We start from the raw sequence: 14,556 nt of genomic DNA on the forward strand, positions 1-14,556 counted from the left end.
TCCTTTGGGGTAGAGTGGCTCGGTGGCCGGAGGCCCCCACACCACGTTCTTGGGCATCTGGGTGAGGAGGCTATGGAACTTGGGGAGGAGGGCCGTTGGTTACACAGGGCTGTAGCAGCAGTCTGTGCTCCAGCTGCCTTTCCTGCAGCTCAACCATATGCTGGAGCATATTAGTTTGATCCTCCAGCAGCCTCAGCATTGAACCCTGCCTCCTCTCATCACGCTGCCGCCACCTTTCAGCTTCAGCCCTCTCTTCAGCCCACCACTTACTCTCTTCAGCCCGCCACCTCTCCTCCTGGTCATTTTGTGCTTTCCTGCACTCTGATATTGTCTGCCTCCACGCATTTGTCTGTGCTTTGTCAGTGTGGGAGGACAGCATGAGCTCAGAGAACATTTCATCGCGAGTGCATTTTTTTCACCTTCTAATCTTCGCTAGCTTCTAGGAAGGAGAAGATCCTGTGATCCTTGAAACACATACAGCTGGTGGAGAAAAAAAAAAGGGACAGTAGTATTTAAAAAGACACATTTTATAGAACAATGGGTACACTCTTTCATGGTAAACCTTGCTGTTAACATTACATACATAGCACACGTGCTTTTGTTCCAAGGTCCCATTTTGCCTCCCCGCACCGCGTGGCTAGCCCCTCCCCCCTCCTTGTGGCTAACAGTGGGGAACATTTCTGTTCAGCCATAGGCAAACAGCCCAGGAGGAATGGGCACCTCTGAATGGCCCCTTAAGAGAAGCACCCTATTTCAACCAGGTGACCATGAATGATATCACTCTCCTGAGGATAACACAGAAAGATAAAGAACGGATGTTGTTTGAACGCCAGCAAACGTACACTGCAATGCTTCGTTCTACAATGATTCCCGAATACGTGCTACTGGCCTGGAGTGGTAAATTGTCCTACCTTGGTGGACGGAATAAGGCTGCCCTCCCCAGAAACCTTTTGCAAAGGCTTTGGGAGTACATCCAGGAGAGCCGCAAATGCCAGGGCAAAGTAATCCTTTCACATGCTTGCTTTTAAACCATGTATACTAAAAGGTACACTCACCAGAGGTCCCTTCTCCACCTGGCAGGTCCAGGAGGCAGCCTTGGGTGGGTTCGGGGGGTACTGGCTCCAGGTCCAGGGCGAAAAACAGTTCCTGGCTGTCGGGAAAACCGATTTCTCCGCTTGCTTGCTGTGAGCTATCTACAACCTCATCATCATCATCTTCCTCACCCCCAAAACCTGCTTCCGTGTTGCCTCCATCTCCATTGAAGGGTCAAACAACACAGCTGCGGTAGTGGTGGCTGAACCCCCTAAAATGGCATGCAGCTCATTATAGAAGTGGCACGTTTGGGGCTCTGACCCGGAGCAGCCGTTTGCCTCTCTGGTTTTCTGGTAGGCTTGCCTCAGCTCCTTAAGTTTCACGCGGCACTGCTTCGGGTCCCTGTTATGGCCTCTGTCCTTCATGCCCTGGGAGATTTTGACAAATGTTTTTGCATTTTGAAAACTGGAACATAGTTCTGATAGCACGGATTCCTCTCCCCATACAGCGATCAGATCCCGTACCTCCAGTTCGGTCCATGCTGGAGCTCTTTTGCGATTCTGGGACTCCATCATGGTCACTTCTGCTGATAAGCTCTGCACTCACCTGCAGCTTGCCACGCTGGTCAAACAGGAAATTGAAATTCAAAATTCACGGGCCTTTTCCTGTCTACCTGGCCAGTGCATCTGAGTTGAGAGTGCTGTCCAGAGCGGTCACAATGGAGCACTCTGGGATAGCTCCTGGAGGCCAATACCGTCTAATTGCTTCCACAGTACCCCAAATTCGACCCAGCAAGGCCAATTTCAGCACTAATCCCCTTGTTGAGGGTGGAGTAAGGAAATCGATTTTAAGAGCCCTTTGAGTCAAAAAAAAGGGCTTCGTCGTGTGGATGGGTGTAGGGTTAAATCGATTTAACGCTGCTAAATTCGACCTCAACTCGTTGTGTAGACCAGGGCTGAGTCCCTTTGCTACTTTTGATTTCTGAAGATTGTTTCCTCTATAAAACTAGAAGGATCTCATTCTCATGTGAACTGGTTTTTCTTAGGATTTTTCATGGAAGACTAGTCCTGGAATCAATGAACAAAAGCCATGATGGGTCAGATCTTCAGCTTGTGACTTCAGTGGAGGTTCACTGATTTACACCAACTGAAAATCTGGCCTACTGCTTTTTTTAGGTTTCAGAGTAACAGCCGTGTTAGTCTGTATTCACAAAAAGAAAAGGAGTACTTGTGGCACCTTAGAGACTAACCAATTTATTTGAGCATGAGCTTTCGTGAGCTACAGCTCACTTCATCGGATGCATACTGTGGAAACTGCAGAAGACATTATATACACAGAGACCATGAAACAATACCTCCTCCCATCCCACTCTCTGCTGGTTATAGCTTATCTAAAGTGATCATCAAGTTGGGCCATTTCCAGCAGAAATCCAGGTTTAGTGGAGTGGGAGGAGGTATTGTTTCATGGTCTCTGTGTATATAATGTCTTCTGCAGTTTTCACAGTATGCATCCGATGAAGTGAGCTGTAGCTCACGAAAGCTCATGCTCAAATAAATTGGTTAGTCTCTAAGGTGCCACAAGTACTCTTTTTCTTTTTCTTTTTTCAGAGCTTCCTCAGTCTATTCTTAACTGTGGTTTTAAAGGACTAAAAGATATTTAAAACAAGGAACATTAAAAAGAAAACATCATGTGCCTCAGATTATTATGTGCACAGTAATGGCAGAAGGGAAAACATCATGCAATAAAATCTAACTATTCAAAAACAAACAGTAAAGAACCCTTCCTTTACAATATATGATTTTATACTTAATGTAGATAATTCAGATTTACTAGCAAGTATTTCTAAAGAGAAATAAAATGCATATTCATGAGGTTTGATTTACTGTAATCATTATTTCTAATTGTCTGCATCTGTTAATACTTTAAGTATTGAGTTCATATTCTCAGGAAATTATATAGGAATCTCAAAGAAGCAACAGATTGATTTATAGTTGTGAGAGATTTGCAGTTGAGAAAGTGGGTTTATTTTTATTGTTAGATGGGCTGCAGCATCAGATTTGAGACTGACCTTTTTCCTCTTTCAAGTGTAAACAAACACCCAAAGTAGTCAAAGTAATCACAATGACTGGTCAAAATGACATCTGGTAATGTCATATCAATGGTTGGTGGAAATATAAGAAGGAAGAGTTCAGGAAAGAGAGCAAGTGAACATACAAGTATAGAACAGAAAGAGTTAGATTTGACATGGAGAGAGAAAAATGGAGTTTTTTAAAAAACTGCAACACGACATTTCAACCATTCCTGTCCCTGGCAGAGGACTCTCTCCAGGTCTCCTGCACTGTGTTCCACTGAATTTTCTGAAACCATGTGACTACTGTAGGTAAGACACTACCCTTTCAAACCTCTTCACCATCCTATCAATCTTCTCTTTAGGATCCACTAATAAGATAAAGGGATAATAAACTTTACCTCTTCATAGTATAAAAATGTTCTCTAATAACTGAATTTCATTGAAGTTTAAAAGGTAAGCCTTCAGGAGAGCAGGAAGAACAAATTAATTGATGGCACAGAAATGGAGAAGAAAGCAAGATGAAAACACACACAAGAAACAAATCTTGCCCTCAGATATGCCTGCAGGCAATCCCATTGATTTCAACTGGAACTGTGTTTACGAATTCAAAGACAGAATTTGCACCGGTATTGGGCTAATTCTTTCATACATCAGCCAATTTTACTTTTATAATCAACAGCCACTGAAATCCAGATATTTGCTGTTGGTGTAATGCTGCATTCTGGCAGTGAACAAACAGCCCACTTAGGTCTAGGATAAGGAGGATAAAATTTGTTATTTTTCTCTATAAAATAGTTGAAGGAATGGATTATTGAGAGGCTTTGAATAAATCTTTTTAAGTATGGAATGTGCCTATTTGCTATATCCCAGACCACAGTAACCTACATTTTCATGTTGATGTAAAAAAGTTGTAAAAACCCATAAGATCAGTGTCAGTAATTGAATATGGAATTTTAATATTTTAATGTTTCTTTTGTACCGTGAGACCTATGTGATATTCCAAGACACCACCTAAATTACAGTTTATTTCTTGTTCACTGGCTTCTTTTTAAACACAGAAAAAGTATAGATCAATTCATAACCGTGTAATTTAGATAGCTTCCCCCAAGCCCTTCCAGTTCCTCTAACAAAAGTGAAGCAGAGCCGACAATCCCATTATAACAACACAGTGTTGCCAATATCGACTGAAGAAAAGCTACTTCACACATTTAATGCCAGCTCAATGGTGGCCAAGGTACAAATGAATTCTGCTGCCTTTGTTTTTGTTCTGTAATCATGTCAGTGTCTGTTAATCACACAACTTTGTGCTATTTGAAAGAACACTGCAGTCTGGGCAATCTGACAGAAACATCAGAAATGGTCAGATTTTCTCCTGTGGCCAACCTCCTATTGGCTAGTTATGGTCAGATTCTGGCCCCTTTGAATGGCTTAATGAGACTGATCTCAGAGACTCTGGCCAGAGAGTTTCCTTCCCTCCTTCCCCTCTCCTCACACTATATATAAAATTCTATTCTTCTAAATAAGAATATTCTTAACACCAAAATATGGGCCCTATCTCGCAACCATTTACTATTAGGCATAATACTTACAGTAAGGCCCAGATTCTGCCACCCTTCCATAGAGTAGTACCTTACCATTTAAGTAGTCCCACTGAAATCTATAGATCTACTTTCAGGATCAGACTCTATGATCTTTCCTTGCGCTCTCTCTCTCTCTAAGTAATTGTGCTGTCACAGGAGTCAGCATCGGAAAAATTTCAATGCTGGGCACTATTCTGTGGGGTTGAGCCCCAAACAAGCACATTGCATTTTCCCTCCCAATAATTTTATTTGTTTTAAACAGAGTCTGAATCAGGATAAGATTGCCCTTTCCAAACTTTGTCTGGGATACTGCAAAAGAGTAATATACTAGAGCAGTTGCTGTTAACTAGTTGCGAAGGCAAGCCTTCCAGAGATCAGTGCTGAAAGTCAGTGGAAAGATAGGTTTCAGAGTAGCAGCCGTGTTAGTCTGTATTCGCAAAAAGAAAAGGAGTACTTGTGGCACCTTAGAGACTAACAAATTTATTTGAGCATGAGCTTTCGTGAGCTAGAGCTCACTTCCCAACACAGCTATAACATGTTCTAGAAAGTAAATAATACATCCTGGGTGAAATCCGGGCCCCCTTGAAGTCAATAGGAATTTTGCCATTGACTTCAATGGAGCCTGGATTTCACCCCTTATCTGAGGCAAAACTTGGCTTAAAATTCTGGTGTCACACAAGAGATATGTAAGGGGAAATAACTGACTCAAAATACCTGACTTTGTAGTCACTTATTCACTTATCCATTTAAAGTGCCTTTAATGCCTTCCTGACATTTCCCCCCACCTACAAAGACCTCTTTCCATTGGGGGGGCGGGGGTATCTAACAACTAGCAGGATCCTGTGAATGGAGGTCAGTGCAACATGTTTCACATGGTAACAAAAATGAAGACAAAAAGACACAAGATAATCATAATAATTAATATTGTATGAGGAGCAAAAACCACAGTTGTGACAGTTGGGTATCTATTTGGACTCAGGTTTATGTCTTAGACTTCCCTAATATATTTAAGTAACTTCTTCCTACTGTGGTGCTTTGGATTCATCCAGTTCTATTGTAATTCATCATAATGTTACCACTGTCTCTGGCCTACAGAGTAGCAACAAACAAAAATACAATAAGTCATCTTAATTATTAGGATTTGTTTAATTACATATAGCACCCACAGGCCCCAGTCAAGCTTTTGCTGGGACCTGTAAAAACAAAACAAAACAACAGTCCCTGCTTCATGGAATTTACAATCTAAACAATCCCTTAAAACTGTTGTTCCTAGCTTCTAAGAGAAGGGGTTAAATAGAAATACAGAACAGACTGCTGCAATTAGGCTTAAATTCCCCATTTAATTCTATTGGGGTCTACATGGGAATAGTGTGATAACCATCTAATTATTGGTACTTCAGTGCTGAAGTACACCAAATCCCTAAGATACCAGTAGCATGCCAGGTATACCGCAACTCAGAGGCAACAATTGTAGGTGCTTCAGCAGATAGGCCTTGTAGATGGTAGCCCTGATGGGTTCCAATAACCACTCAAACACATGGCTAAGGGAAAGGGATGGCAAGAAGGGGAAAGGTTGCAAATATCATAGTACAGAGGCTTAATGGTTACGGTTCAAAGTGAGCAATATCAGTAATTGTTTGGGTCCCGGGGCAATCCAATCAAGTGTCAGGGCTCTTCAAGTCTAGTGTCTCGGGTGACCTCTTCAGTGCAGGCTCTATTCAAGGAAATAGAAGCTTTTGGGTTTCCAGGCCAGGCTCAGATAGTGTCTCTCGTTGGTCTTCCTCTGCAGTGGCTCCCTGCCCAGTCCCTGATGCTCCCCCATAAGTCCAACACAGATCTGCACACAGCTGTTATGTCCAGTAGTCACAGCTTGCCCCACACACAGCTCTGTCCACACAGTTCCTGTGGATGACACTCTGCCTCTGGCTTTGCAACTGCAAGCTAACCATGAGGGTAATGCTTCCAACAAATACCAGCCTCTTTCTGATTCAGGGCCTTTTGCCTTATTTGGACAAGGGAAAGGGAAGTGCAGTGGGGAAATATAGTGCCTGCTTAGCCAGGAGAAAGGGGGATGATGGGGCTTGTGAGGGATCTGCTTAGCAAAACATCAAGTTAAATAGTCGGGTCTTCAGCTAATCATAGGTGCTGGAACTAGGGGTACTGGGTGGGCTGCTGCATCCGCTGGATTGAAGTGGTTTCCATCATATACAGGGTTTACGATTTGGTTCAATGGATCTCAGCACCCCTACTATACAAATTGTTCCAGCACCCCTGCAGCTGTTATTTGGTTCCTGTCCCCACCTTACCCTGCCACAGGCCCACTCTACCTCTTCCCCTTTATTTAAGCAATAGTGCATTATTAATATACTTCCCACAAAGTCCTAAAATTAGTTGAATACATTTGTATTAAGTTACATAAACTCAAAACCACAGGGAAAGAGTCCTCAACAAACAACAACAAAAACAACCCATCTCTCAGCATGGAACATTCACAGCATTCTACCTCTTCAGAAATAAATATGCACAGACCAGAGGGAGGAAACAAAAACGTGAAGACTTTTCAGTAGTGTCCTCCTAAGAGATGCACTTTAAAGAAGTTGCATGTTTTCATCTTCAGCACAAATATTGATTGGCCTGCTTTCTGCTAGGTACTGCAGGCTTCAGGGTTTTCACAGAGAATTCTCCAAAGAGATACCAAAGCAAGTAAAGTAGGTTATGCTGAGAACACGAAGGGTAAGGAAGAAAGATACTGCAGTGTGTTTGCTTTGCTCTGAATTCTTGACAGTACACTATGAGACTAATTTACCTCTTCCCCTCAATTATTACATTTACTGCCATTGGTTTGTGTGCTTTGTCAGGAAAATTGATGCTTTTTAAACAATAAATTTAGATAACACAGGTGGGCTGGAAATAGCCATACCCATGTGCTCAAATGCGTAGTGTTGCTCATGTTTTAAAAAAAACTCACACATACCAAACAACACAGAAATCCCATGAACAAAAAGAAACAAGTGAAGCAGTATTAAACTCAAAGAGGAAGTAGAATTCTCTTCTTCCCTCCTCCCCTTCTTCCCCCCCGCCCATGTATTCCCTGGGTTTGATCCTGCTCCAACTCTAGTTAAAAATAAACCTCTTCTTCTTTGGCCCATTAATTGAAATTCCCTAATAGAAATGTATCAAAGAAATTGTCCCAAATACTGCAGCATCTAGTAATGTTGCTGGAGTGTTTTCGACCATTAGAGCACTGATGCACATCTTAAATAAACACACACACACCAGCAGCTCACATCTCTGTAAATCTTGTTATACCTGGGCCTTTGGAGAGGATATTTGATTTCATAATTTCCATTTTACTTGAATGATCCAGTATTTAATCTAGACTAGAATCCTCCCTCTGATAGTGACCAATGCCCAGTGCTTCAGAGAAGGACATAAAATTCAATGTTGTGCACCTAAATTCCACAGTATTAGGAACTTCATATGGCATACTGAAAGTATCTACTATTTTGCATTGGCAAATAAGAGTAGAACAAATAATTTCCCTAAATGGAATTTTTATTATTTATGGTATCTATTAAGTGACCTCTATTATTTTGAGTACCAAAGATACTGTAGCTCCAAAATGCTGTAAATTCTTTCACTATCTTGGGATACACAATATTAGTCAAGAATCCCAAGCAAGAGCACTTACAGGGCCTTCTGAAATCTACCAGATGTAAACAATCCATTAGTAATGATGGAAACACCTTAAAAATTCATGGACTCAAGAGTCAGGAAGTGATTTGCCAATGGATTAATTAAGACCTGCCATATGCCTTTAGATCCCACCTTAAAAGTTTCTGATGCTGCTATTGCCACAATTTATGGAAGAACTCCAAAGAAGTAGATGTCAAATCTGTATGTGGGCTAGAAAAGTACAAGAGGGCAATCTTTATTAAACTCTTCTGCTGAATTTAGATTGATTTCTCACAGCACTAGCAACAAGCTGAATGCTGGAACAAGGCTGCCATCTACAGTTAGAATGACAAATGCCAAGGAGAAGTTATATGCAGTGTAGTTGTAGCTTTGTGGGTCCCAGGATATTAGAGAGACAAGGTAGACACAGACCAGGACACTTCAACTCAAAGCGGCACCAGACCCTGACAGAACAACAGATGCATAACCCGCAACATATCTTCACTGCTACAATGATCAAAACCCTGACAACACACCTTTCAAGATCATGGATCCTACACATGCCTGTCACAACACGTGGCCCAGTGCACTAAATGCCCCAATAACAACTATGTCGGTAAAATCAGACAATCACTATGCTCTCTAATGAACTTACACAGGAAAATGATAAAAGACAAAATACTCTATGACCTGTGGGTGAAAGAGGTCAGGTATAGAGTGATCGATAAGTCCTCATCCTCAAAGGAAACCTGCACACTTTCAAAATATGAGCCCGAGAGCTTAAATTCATTATTCTGCTAAACACTAAAAATCATGGACGGAAGAGAGATACTAGATTTATGGCTTATTACAACAGTCTGTTACCCACTAACCCCTTCATTTTGTCCCATGACTGCAGAGGTGTTAAAGGGCCATTCTACCTTGAATGATCCCTTACTATAAGTCCTAACTACTTATGCTAAACAATCTGTTCCACCTTGCATTTTGCTGTGAAACTGGGAGTAACTTTCCCAGACCTGAAGAAGAGCTCTGTGTGGCTCAAAAGCTTGTCTCTCTCACCAAACAGAATTTGGTCCAATAAAAGATATTACCTCACTCACCTTGCCTCTCTAAGGAGAATTTACAAAGGCAAGTATTTTAAACCCAAGAAAGGTAATTTTCTATTATTTTCAGTAAGGAGGAAGTTCAGAAATTCCTGCTCCTGAGACTTTTTAATATTCTGCATAAACATTTCAGTGAATAATAGTTTGCAGTTGAATAATAGTTTTCATGGGAGCATCTCAACATGCTTTACAAACATTAAACCTCACAACACCCTGTGAGATAGATAAATACTAGTATACATATTTTATAGAAGCAGGCATGGAACAGTCCCTGATTTGTTCAATACTTGTGGCATGATCAGTTCAAGTGTGGTTCATGAAAATGATTCAAAGTGCTTTTAGTTTAGTAATTGTGACCAAAAACATTTCAGACAACCTTTGTTCTGAACCTACATATAGTATCAAGCACTGGCAACAGGGGGATACCTATATTAGCAAGCGGTTCTGGCAAAACTCGCATTAACAAGAACTATATGATTAACTCCCTGAGTGTTGCTCTGAAAGTTCACCCCAACATGTGATCCATGCGACAATTTGATACACACAAGGGTTTTTTGGGAAGATGAGTTATAGAAAGACAACTCTGATTTCAAACCTCTTTGTTCTCATGGCAACACAGTGACACCTTAGGTATGTGTTGCCCATGAAAGCATCACCCTCTTTCCTGATGAAACAATGAATGCTGCTGAATCATCACTAGAGAAAAATGAAAAGACAACATTCTGTGTTGACAGGAGAGTCACCACTTTCCCCATGGCCTTTAGAAACTTCTTAAACTTGCATTTACTTGGGGATTTTTAGTCAGCATTATGTAACTGTATCTAGAACACTTCATAGCTACCAGTAGTGTTTTGGGCTTCTGATGCAAGCTATCAAGAATATTCTTGGATGACTGGGGAGCATTGTTACTGCCCCAGAAGCCAATAAGAGTGCTTCAGGGCCTAACCAAGATAAAGTGATCACTTCTTCCACCAATAAAACTGCTTATTTATTTTTTAACTCTTGTTTAGCTTTCACACAATAGATTCCTCCTATCAATACATGATATGATTGCCAGATAGTAATGACATTGGGTCATAATGACCTGTTGTGGACATGAACTGATGCTTTAGACATTAAGGGTGCCAATCATGACACACCACATGACACTACTAAAATGCCAACTAGATACTAGGCTATCATTTCGTTATTTTGTTGGTTGTATGTTCATCTCGTTACAGCCCCTATTTTATCGCTGAGCAGTTTTTTTAATACTGGGGGGAAAGTGTTTCTTTACATTTAAAGGAAATGTTGGGGATGACATGGACTCACTACTTCATGGATCTGACACAGCGAGAAAGAACTCAGCATGAGAAAGTGCTGACAACATTTGATAAGCTTCTTCTCTTACATGGACTCACTGGCATCATCGGAGAGCGAGGAAACAGAAATAAGAAAAGGAGGACTTGTGGCACCTTATAGACTATCCAATTTATTTGAGCATAAGCTTTTGTGAGCTGTAGCTGTAGCTCACGAAAGCTTATGCTCAAATAAATTGGTTAGTCTCTAAGGTGCCACAAGTCCTCCTGTTCTTTTTGTGAATACAGACTAACACGGCTGTTACTCTGAAACAGAAATAGAGGCAGCTATTGGGAGAGAATTTTAAAACATTTCAAAACTGGGAAAACTATATTTTTAGTAGTTTCAGCACAACAGGCACCTGAGTGCAATAGGCCTGCTTCCCTTCCACCCATATAGTCTCAGCAGGCAATCTCAGCATGGGAAATAGAGGTAGGCTTTATTTCCAAGAATGAAACAATGCAAGTTTCACTAGGACTGAATGTCCAGGCGTTGGATTCAAAGACAGAAATTATTAAGGTAATAAGAGTGCTTAATATTCTTGAAGCAATGGAACAGCTGCTGTAGGGTGAATCAGTTTGACAAAAGTAATGGTGGAGGTCACAGTTGTGGTAAAAGTAGTAAGGAAAGAACTTAGGAAAACAGATGCATTGAACAGTTTAAGAACCAAGTTGAAGGCAAAAGGTTAGACTAGTTTTAGGAGTCACAGAGAGAAGTTATTTGAATACATTGGAAGACTTAGTGGAAGAAAGAACTCACATGTGGTTGGGTTGATGAAAAAAGGCCATTTGCAGTGAGGTGTTACTAATCCCAAAAAATAGATGTAAGTATAGCTGTGTGCCTCAGGCCTGGTCTACACCAATGGTTTTCGAACTGTGGGTCGCAATCCAATACTGGGTCGCAGAATGTAAGGCACTGGGTCACGGCAGCTCTGGTCAGAACCGCCGACCAGGCTGTTAAAAGTCCTGTTGGTGGTGCTGCCCGGCTAAGGCAGGCTAGTCCCTACCTGTTCCGACACCGCGCTGCACCCTGGAAGCAGCCAGGAGCAGGTCCGGCTCCTAGGTGGGGGGGCCACGGTGCTCCACGCCCTGCCCCTGCCCCGAGCACCGGCCCCATACTCTCATTGGCCAGGATCCAGCCAATGGGAGCTGGGGGGTGGTGCCTGCAGGCAAGAGTCGTGCGGAGCCGCTTGCGCGCCTCTGCCTAGGAGCCAGACTTGCTGCTGACCGCTTCTGGGGCACAGTGTAGTCCGCGGTGCCAGGACAGGCAGGAAGCCTGCCTTAACACCCCTGCTGTGCTGCTGACCGGGAGCTGCCGAGGTAAGCCCACACCCCAACCCTGAGCCCCCCCCCAAACCTGGAGCCCCTTCCTGAACCCCAAACCCCTCATCCCTGGCCCCACCACAGAGCCTGCACCCCCAGCCCAAAGCCCTCACCCCCTCCCACAACCCAACCCCCACCCCAACTCTAAGACCCTTCATTCCTGGCCCCACCCCACAGCCCTCACCCCAACCCTCTGCCCCAGCCCTGAGCCCCTCCCACACCCAAAACCCCTCATCCCTAGCTCCATTGGGTCACGGGCACAAAAATTTTCTTCAACTGGGTCGCCAGAAAAAAAGTTTGAAAACCACTGGTCTACACTGCATGGTTAGGTCGACGAAAGGCAGCTTACACCAACCTAACTGTGACTGCGTCTTCACTTAAATTTGGATTCTGTTAACGTAAGTCCCCTGCTACTTGGACTAAATAACACCACCTCCCCGAGCACCGTTGAGTCAAGGTCAATGTAGTCAGGTCGATGCAGTGAGAGTGTGCGTCACTTACATCAACCATTAAAAGCCTCCAGCAGCTGTCCCACAATGTCCAACACTGATCACCATTGTGAACTCCACTGCCCAGGTAGACAGGAAGCCTCCTCCCCTTTAAAGCCCTGCAAATTTTTAAAATTCCTTTTTCTGATTTCCCAGCTTGGTGAGCACCCCTAGTAACTCTCCATTGTTGAGTGTCACTGCCCAGCTAACCATGCTGGCTACATGCTCCAGAAGCACTAGTGCCCAGAGTAGACAGGAGATATAATATCTCCTGTGCCTGTGGGGAGAAGAGGCTGTGCAGGCACAGCTTCGATGCAGCTGTAGAAATGTGAACATCTACAAGCAGATTGCGCAGGGGATGCAGGAGAAGGGCTACAACAGGGACCAGCAGCAGTGCCACATGAAAGCCAAGGAGCTGCATCAGGCATACCAGAAGGCCAGGGAGGCCAACAATCTATCCAGTGCCAAGACACAGATCTGCCACTTTTACAAAGAGCTGCAAGCTGTCCTCAGCAGAGACCCTACCACCACCCCCAAGAGCAGAGCAGATACTTCCACACAGACCAAGCCACAGGCCCCTGCGATGAACAGTGAGAAGTAGGAGGTGGTGGATGAGGAAGAAGAGGGGGAGTATGGGGGACAGGGAGCCAGAAGATCCAGCTGCGCAACAAGCCAGGACCTGTTTTTGACTCCACTACAGTCCAGCCAGTCAAGCATGGACGAGCCAGATGCCAGGGAAAGAATCTTTGGTAAGTATGCAGTTTGCTTTGAAATTACAGGGATGGCAGCCCCAAAGTAGCAAAAAGAAAAGGAGTACTAGTGGCACTTTAGAGACTAACCAATTTATTTGAGCATTGGTTAGTCTCTAAGGTGCCACTAGTACTCCTTTTCTTTTTGCGAATACGGACTAACACGGCTGCTACTCTGAAACCAAAGTAGCAAGACATCTTTTGATTTACTCATTTTTACTTGTGTTCGAAGAGGTAATGAAACAACCAAGAGAGGTAGAATTAGACAGTGGGGGCCACGCAGAGCAGTTCGTTTATGCGCGCCCGGATGTCCTGTGACTCCTCCATAGAAATCTCTATTAAATTTTCATGGAGATACTCTGCAATCCTCTGCCAAAGGTTTCTGGGGAGAGCTGCCTTCTTTCTTATGCCACAGGAGAACACTTTTCTATACCACTCAGCGATTACTTCAGGAGGCATCACTGCAGTACACAGGCTAGCAGCATACGTTGCAGCCAACTAGGACAAGGGCAGTCTAGCCTAGTGGCCAGAGTGAGGAGCCAGAGCCAGAGCCAGGATCAAAACTGAAGGTCAAAAACTGGATACTAGAGTCAGAGGGTCAAGGCAGAGTCTGTAGTCAGTAGCCAGAGCCAGGAGTCAGGAACTGGAGCGAGAAGGGTATCAGGAAAGGAAGGGCTCAAGGCTGTGATGGGACAGAAGCAAGGCTGGGTGCAAAACAGAAGCCGCAGGAACAAGCACAGGAGCGGGCACAGCGCTGAGCATGAGCGTTGAGAAGACAATGCTTCTGCTGTTGCTGGCTTAGAAGCCAGCCTGCTGGACCCGGCAGCCAATCGGGTTGTGTGGCTAATCAGGCAGCTGCTGCAGGCCAGCTGTATTGATGAGGTCTGCCAGCTAGCTCTCTGCAGGCCCTGATTCTTGACAATATGGGCCCAGGTGGCATCAGGATGCCAGCAGCAGCTGTGCTTTCTCTGTCTCTGTTACCCTCAGGAGTGAAATATCAGCTAAAACCACCACTGCCTGTGGAAAATAGTGCCAGTATTCAGTTCCATTGCTCTGTACAACTATAATCACAACTGAGCTATTCCCTCCTGATTTCCCCAGCCCCCAGAGGGAACATACTCATCTTAGCTGGGGCTATGACTGGCACCGTGATCAATCAATCCCAAGCAGGAGGGAGAATGTAGTGCTTACAATTTTG

The sequence above is a fragment of the Chelonia mydas genome, chromosome 8 (genome assembly GCF_015237465.2).
Source record: "Chelonia mydas isolate rCheMyd1 chromosome 8, rCheMyd1.pri.v2, whole genome shotgun sequence".
Lineage (NCBI taxonomy): Eukaryota > Metazoa > Chordata > Testudines > Cheloniidae > Chelonia > Chelonia mydas.